At 31.1% G+C, this 8,968-nt stretch overlaps 1 protein-coding gene across 3 annotated transcripts in view; it reads left to right on the top strand.

The window, feature by feature from the left end:
- The first annotated feature begins 2,745 nt into the window (after positions 1 to 2,745).
- LOC113554197 overlaps positions 2,746 to 8,968 on the top strand; it is a 59,803-nt gene continuing 53,580 nt past the window's right edge. For all 3 annotated transcript variants that reach the window (XM_026957933.1, XM_026957932.1, XM_026957931.1), the window contains exon 1: positions 2,746 to 3,060. The gene's annotated coding sequence lies outside the window, so the exon portion shown is untranslated. The remainder of the gene's footprint in view (positions 3,061 to 8,968) is intronic.

Below are 8,968 nucleotides of genomic sequence, written 5' to 3'. Positions count from 1 at the left end.
CTTTTACTTATGTTTTTGAATTTCTGTGTGTAACAACATGTTTTAAATAAGATAATTTCTAGGGTTTCACATATATTTTTTACTCAGTGATTTAATCTTTTTGATATAAAATTAATAAATGTAAATCTTCGTTCAAACGTTTAGTCTCTGAAGTTTTAAATTTAATGTACTAAGGATAATCATAATCCATGATAATATGTTTAAAGATATAATAACAATCATGATTGAAACATTATGTTATTTGCTTATTAGCATAAATATTTTAACATTTTCATTTTATGATTGAAAAATTTGTATGAGTACAATAAATACTAGATTGGCTATTTCATACATTTGATGTTTGATGTAAAAACCATATTATTAATGGTTTTTAATTATCCTCCATACTCAAAACTGACTTATTTAAATTTAAATTTAAAAGTAACAGTGTTCTCAAAACAATAATAATATGTAAATAATTTTCAGTAAAGAGGATAGATTTAATTTATAAAAAATAAATTAGGATACTTCTTAGATGATAAATTACTCAAGTATTTTAAAATATAATCTAATTTAGTTTGCATATGACGTGTACTTTGCAAAAATCAGAATCTGAACTGAACTATTAAAGGATAATTAGAGTTTTTTTTTTCTAGTGAATCGTTTATTGTTGATATATTATTGACAAGGCTAATTAGTAGTTAGTCATATAAATTAGATAGAACTGTTGACTATAGACTGTATTTTATAATGATATTTTATTAAGGGTCTTATATAAGGTAATATAGTTATTCAGAAAATTTAATATCATGGGATTATTGATTTTAAATAAAATATTAAGTTAGTAAAAGATAATTTTTCAATTTTCTTGAATTATTTCCAAAATAATTGTAGAAAAATTGACGATAATTTATGGCCAAACTAAGCTCCACACAAAATCGTTTTTTTTTTCTAATGTTATGATATTATTTAATTGCTTTTAATAGAAAAAATTCCCAGTGTCTGGCGGATCAACAACTTCAATATCCAGCACTTTCTTTTAAAAATATTTTAATGATGCTACGTTTACAATTACTCTAATCGAGATTGCTTTTGTCGTATTCACAATAGAGCAATACACGTTGGTATCTCATATTACTCTATTAAGTACACTTGTAAAGTGGATGGGTATATTTATATTTATGACTAATTATTTTATGATTTATAGACCAATTGTAGTGTATAAGGGTTAAAAAAGTGGCTTAGTATCCAGATAAATTGGATGTGTAAAGCTTGCTAATAATACACATCGGGGTTTCAATATATTTATGGGCACCAAACTTACAGCCAATTTAATATATTTGTGTTCCTTATTATAGTGATAATAATGACCAACGTGTTATGTCGAAAATAAAATAAAACAAACCAATTTATTGGAAATAACTAACATTAATAAATAATTTATTATTGCGATTACAAAAATACATTATATTTTGTGTACACGATGACGGCAGCGCGTTTATAACACCACAGCACATGTATGTTTATAGGACACTGTTTCAAAATCTAAACAATTATACAGCACGTGCATTAAATATTATTGGCACGTCCTATTTGATGCTTTTCGGTCCCGGATACAGCGTGATGGTTTGTCTGGAAAACGTTGTTAATAATATAGCATGCAAGATAATCATAAAACATATATAACAGCATTGCAGTATACGCGTTGTATTTCCGGATGAAAAATGGAATGAATAGGGGAGAAGGCTGATGCATTTGTATATTTTTAAATCATTTCTGAATGGGTATAAAAATAAATTTATTATTCGAAATACTCTTTTTTGCACATTCATATACTTTTTATTATTGTTTGGCATAGTCGGTTACAGACATTTAGATCACGTAAATACGCCATAACGGTCGTATATAGCTGAAGCCTTTATTCGATGCATTTGGTCAAATACGAAATCTATCCGATCCGGACATTTACATATTATATATCCAATTACATTGTCGACCACCTGTCACACACATATACGTATGTATGTATAATCCTAATTAATAATTTATAGAATTTTCTATCAAAGATTAAAATGTGTTATCAAAACCATAATAATATATTTCTCACAAAGCACACTTTCCCGTCATTTCTACGTCTTTACACGCTTACAAACTGAGGCGCTTCTCTAAAATATCTACGGTACTACCACAAACATAGGTTTATTTGTATCATCCAACCGTCAGCACTGAATCCGGAGCAGAGGACCTGTTCAAAAAAAAAAAAAAAGTGACACAACGACGAAAAAACCGGAAAATACGAAGAAAAAAATGTATGAACACGCGGAAGAAGTTTCCGGTATTAATATTACTCTGCCGAGTTATTACCGCATATATTTATAATAACCGGACGGCGGCGCGATGTCGGCGCTCGGATGACGAGAGAGGGTGTGCAACGAATGGAAAATTCTAAACATAGCCGCCTCCTATTCGCGGACGACGTGCAGCGCGCCGGGCGCTCAGCATCACTCGCGTGGCGTTAGCGGGGGGATGTTTGTGGCTGGGGGTGGCTGGATTGGAGCTGCGCGAGGGCGCATGGTAGTGTATATACGTAAAGTCGAGGCTGACGCGGACCGCGTGTCGGCGGGAGGGTTGGTGGATGGTGGCTGGACGGGGCGGACGGGGTTGATGCCGATGGTCTCGCCGCCGGTGCTCACTGCACGAACCGTCGCCGTTGTCGTGTGCCAGGGAATCAGTTTTGGCGGACCATTGTCGGCGGCAGGACGGACAGACAGGACTCTGCACCATTGTCGTCGTGTTCGTCGTCGTCGTCGTCGTCTTGGTTTTCGATATATATATATACATATTATTGAGCTGTGCACGTCGACAAAGCGTCTTCGGCATTTGAGTGCAGTCGAACAAAATAATAATTGATATTATTTGTACCAATGGTGAGTCTTCAGTGCGCCATTGGTGCTGGTGATGCTTTTGAACCCGACGACTGCTATCACGGTCACTTTTCGCCCCGCAACGCATAGTTGCAAACGCCACTTGTTGTTTTCACCGTCCGAAACCCACTGCCACACGCGGTCAGCGTCCGTTTCGGTGAGTGCACTTTTTTAAAATTATTACAATTATTCATGTAATTCGACAGAAATATCGTGAACTGTGTTACAATATTATCGTAATTAAACGTATTAAAAGTCGATAATGTTTTTAAATAATCATTAACATATTATGATTTCAAACATGTTTTTTTTTTGGCGCCCTTTCCTTGCAAATGACTCGTCGATTTTTAGAACATCTTAAATACACGCATATTTATCGTGTATAATATATTATAAAATCGTGTATTCATTCTGTGACGCACACTCCTGTGGACGATGATTTGCGAGTTTCATCATACGTGGATCGATGGCATGTATTATCATGTTTTCTTGTCCCACCATCACGTAGGAATTTTCGGGGCTTGCAATAGTGCAACCCAAAACAAGTTATGAAGTGCAATATAATCGTCCAATACGCACGATCATTACAACACTAATCCATCGTTTATCTGTTGAAATTTAACCCCTACAGATTAAAGAAAAGTTATTTTTGGCGCGATCATGGCGTGGGTATATAAATACAAGAGTGGAAAGTGCTATATCTATTGTCGAATTGTAAGGTGGTTTTTACAATAGATATTATTTAACCGATATAAAAAAAATTAATCAATAAATTCACTCAATAAAAAAAAAATATTGACATCAGTGTCCAATGGTGATACAATTAGTATTTTTAAATCTTTAAAGGTTATGTATTTACAGTTGTTTTCTACTCGTGATATTTTAGGCTAACAAAACTTAACGTTATTAAAAATTTATTGAATTTTCTTAAACACATACAATTTTTTCAATTCTCTTCATATCATATTATCAGTTTTTATAAACAATACTCATTGGCCATTGCCAATAATATACTACGTTTCTTCAATTTATACAAAAAATATTTTTCAATTTTAAAGAATCGTACATACATATCGCTCATTCAATATTATACACTAATTAATTACGTATAAGAAGAACATTTTTTTCTCGTTAAAATCGAATATACATTTGCAATATACCTCTGGATAAGTAAAAAATATTATTAATGAAACATTTTACGTAATTAAATCGCTTGCATAGTTGATTTTATGAATTAAAAACTATAAAAATATAATGTATACATTTCAAGACTAATGGTTTTTTTAAATAAGAAAAATACGTGTGTATATTTGTAAATATTAATGTAAAAATGGACATACCATATATTTTTCAACTGGTTGACTCATTATATCTCGTATATTTTTAAGAATACAGTGCATTTACTTAAAAATATTAACTATTAAAAATGTTTGAGATTCCTCAAAAATACAATTTTAAATGTTTAAAAATGTTGATTATATTATAAGATTATTTATCAATTGTACACAATGACATACAAACATTACAATCTGATACAAATGAGGAATTTTCAGCAAAATAAATAATTGGAAACTGTTAGAATTTATAAATTATACTTTCAATTTAGATTTAGATTTTTCACTTTTTTGTAAAGAAACTCATTATTTGTAATAAACAAATGTCGTATTATTTGTACGTAATATAAGTAATTGACAACAGAAATTATATTTATACTTTTGAGGGTGTTTTAGTTAATTATGCGCATGCTAAGCAGTTTTGTTTTGAAAATAATCTGAATATTTCCACTGTTAGGGTTTGTCATCTCGCAAAAAATAATCCTATTAAAAAATTATAGCCGAAAGTAAAACGTACAACGATGATACATAAACATATACCTACATTGTTATTTTATTTATAGTTACTGTCAATATCAATTTCGTTTTTCTAACGCGCCGAGTAAAATTTGATTAATTTCTCCAAAACATCACGACGTGAAAATCGATTAAATTGTTAAATGCCCACTTGACTTAAAAAAATTGGGGTCAACAAAAGCGAAATAATTAATATATTTAGTTGAACGTTGTATGCCAACAGTGTACGTGGATTTGTATTATGTGTATCGTGAGATTCGAACGAGGTTCTTTATATCAGAATGACGTGCAAATACATAATACGAATATATAACTCGTTCGAGAGAGAGGCCATAAAATAATATAATTATACTATACGAAGTATGTTTATACAAAGCTAATGTCAAATAAATAAGATTTATGTTCAATATCTACGTGCAAGAGCGTACTAGTGTATTGTGTGTTGCAATGTGTTATTTTATTTTTGTCTCCGAGTCGATAAAATAAATAATATTATTTCTTTTTTTCGTACTGTAAAAGGAAACTACGATCACACGCGTGCATTGTAATAAGTGTGCGCGCGAAGGTGTATTATTATCGGTACGTTTTTAGCATTATTACGGTATAGTGATGTTTTCGACGACGAAAATAATAACACTTCGTAGAAAAACGGCTTCGCGTAATAACAAGAAACAAGCTTACATATTCCGTTTGTCATTCGCCGTTTCTCGTTATTTTATATCGCGGTACATTATTATGCAGTAAATCGACGTAATAATAAATTATAGATATTTATAGTCGTGCGTTTTCCGATTTCCCGTTTTTAAGGTTTCCCTAATAATCATTTAAATCTCACGTTTTGTGCCGAGGCCCGGGCACGGGTTCTTCCATGTACCACGGTGGTGAACTGCTGCTGCTGCACCGGGTGGGTATTATTTATACGTAATATTAATATAATTATACATTTACGTTGTACACAATAAGCGGCGGCGAACGGGCAAGGACCCATCGATATATAATTATTTATTACGTTATGCAACGCAAAAGCTCACCACCGCCGCCGCCACCTCCACCACTCGTAACCACATTCCGGCACGTCATATCACGTAATTATAAAATATTTCGAACTGCGTTCTGACGGTTTATTATTATTGAAACGATATTGGATTAGTACGTCGCACCTGTATAACAATATATATACACATTATAATACATTATACTATGTGTTCGTCCCGCTTAGAATTCCTTTGATCGCCACCGCTTACCATAAGCGTGTTAATAATAACGCGTGCGCGCCTATGTATTATATAACACGTAGTCACCGAAATAATTGAAAGTTTGAAACGTTTGTGCGCCGTCGAAAGCAACACCGCAGACTCGATGAAGATCAGCGGTGCGCGCATTTATCGCTGATTTGTGCAGTGATATTGTGTATTATAATTTCGATCATTTTAATGGGTTTTTTTTCTTTTCGTTGAACGGGAGTTTTCGAAGTGTAATGAGTTTTTATTTTTACGAAAGAAAATAAATATTGCATAACACGGGGATTCGGGAAAACGCACGATTTTAGTTAGGACTGTGCAACGGGTGCCTAATTAAAAATATATTATAATATTACGAGGTTAGATGATTAATAACACCTTAGGGAGTTCCGTGGAAGGTGAAAACTTGTAATGTGCGAGTTTATCGAAACCTTTTTGTTTTACTGTTACCGATTTACAATAAATTATATTCTGATTTATGACGTAACATTATTATCGTTGCGCATGGATTAGTGTATTACCCGTTTCGATGGGCTTTAATCACGTTTTACACAAAATATAGAAGATTCAATTATTTATGTTTGTCGACTAATTATTTTTCCATAGATAAACTCAATTTCATTTACCTCGAAACACGAAAAGTGAGTTTTCTTAAGATAATATCCGTAAAGTTTTGAAAGTCCTTGTCATATTCACTATAAATGTTTACATTTATTAATTTTATAAAAACCGTACAAATATTATTTTTTTCTCTCGAACACTTCAAATTTAATAATATTATTTATTGAACTTTCACATTGTACGGTGGATATCAGTTTACAAAACGTTTTTGAAGAGCTAGTTTTGAAGAGAACAAAATAAATTAAATTACTTTTTATATTATTATCACTAACGTCAAGTTAGTTTAGTCATTTTTTTTTTATAAATATATACATATTAATATTTTTTATTACTACATTTTATGTGTACTTTTAAACAAACAATGAAAAAAGTCAAGTTTTTTACCTATATAAATATATATATTCTGACTATTGACTCTACAACTCTAGTTCATTAATTTAATATATATTTAGTATAATATTTAGAATATTTATTTAGTATATATTATTTATTAAATAAATATAAAATGTAAAGAATGAGAATATTCTTTTACTTTTAATATTTTAATCTAATCGGATTTACACCACAGGACGCATTTTAATAACCACGTGACAAAAATATACGTGTAAATAAAAATGATTTACATTTTAAATTTGTTGATTTTTAAACAGAATTGTAAATATTTATATATATATATATATATATATCTTACACCCATACATTACACACTAAATAGCTCTGTATCGTAATACCGGAGAGTGACAAAAAGAGACAGTTTCCGCGGAACACTTTTAAAGTGGTAATTTTTTGAAAGCGAAACAAAAGTTTTATAATTTTCTAACTTATAATACTTTTTAAGAAGCACTTATAATTTTTTAATATTATTAATAATACATAAGCATTTTCAATGATATTATTTCCGCAGTGATGATGAATGATGATGCATGCACAATTAAATCATTTATCCCAACAATAAATACCAATATACCGATATCGGTTATGCAGTGCACGACTATATTACCATTGTGCTCGTATTATTTTAAAATTTTGAATATATACGCGTATACCAAATGATATGTTTCCCTTCATATTTAAAATAAAACCTAACTTGTGACTATTGAATTATGTTAATATTATTGCATTTCATATTTCCAGTTTTAAATGTTTTGTTTGTACTTATTAATTATTTTAGTACAATCTCGTCCATAGAATAAAGAATTTGTCGAAACAATGCAAAAAAAAAAAATCACAATCACTGGAAACAGTAAATTTAGTTTAATGCTAAAGGTGTTTTTTTTTTAATATTACTTACAATTTTTGTTTTTATTTAAATATAAAAAAGGGAATACAATTAAGTGGTCTCTTCTCAGAATTTTTTTGTGCTATAATAAAATTAAAGTAAGAGGCGGCATATTCCTTAAAACGGAACTAACAGTAAACTTATATTATATTATATTGTATACTGCAGTTTCCGTTCGATTGTTCGGACAGTGTGGTTTTATACTATTGTTTTGGCACGAACGCCTCGAACGACCGTTACAAATGCCAATGGATATTCTAATATGGCAAACGCATCAACAATATATATACCGTCAGTTTGACTCTATTCAAATAACATAAGAGACGCTTGTAGATAATTGATGTATATATAGGTACCAAGTACTTAAACACATTGAATATTTATATAATACACCCCCCGGTAAGTTTAGTAAATGTATAGTAAGGCGTGGTATTTAGAGGATTTGACTATACTTCATTTTCCAATGAAAATTTACATTTAAATATGTCGTCATGACTTCCACACACGACCCTGTATATGTCACACTGTCACATATGTACGCGACACGTGCGAAATATAAGACCATATAATAAATTATATAATATGTATCGTATATTATATGGTTGGTGCGTGTCCGTATATGAGTAAATGCTCCTTAAGGGCTTATGTCACGACAACTTAGAGTTGGAATAAGGTAAGAACCTTTCCCTTGTCCTTTATCCATCATATTACGATTTTTTTTTCCTCAGGGCGTGTGCCGAATATAGAAGAATATACGATATAATATAATGATCTATATTATATTATTTTACGCAGGTATACGCACATGAGTTGACGGAGTGACGATCGGAGGGATTCGGTCGTTTCGTAAAAACTATCGAAAACGTCTGGGAATAGTTTTTTTTTTTTTTTAATGCGGAAAAATTTGCCGTAGAGTTTCTCCAATGCTCTGAGACAAAAACTAACCTCTTAGTTCGACATAAAACGGCAGATCTTTGCCCAAGTGATCTTAGTTATATTATGTACATTATATGTACAGTCACTAAAAACACACGATCACGATTCAATTTTTCGATTTATTTTAATGGATAATGC

The sequence above is a fragment of the Rhopalosiphum maidis genome, chromosome 2, assembly GCF_003676215.2.
Source record: "Rhopalosiphum maidis isolate BTI-1 chromosome 2, ASM367621v3, whole genome shotgun sequence".
In the NCBI taxonomy this organism is placed as follows: domain Eukaryota; kingdom Metazoa; phylum Arthropoda; class Insecta; order Hemiptera; family Aphididae; genus Rhopalosiphum; species Rhopalosiphum maidis.
The sequence above is the reverse complement of the archived record's forward strand: the minus strand, read 5'-3'. Positions and strand labels throughout refer to the sequence as shown.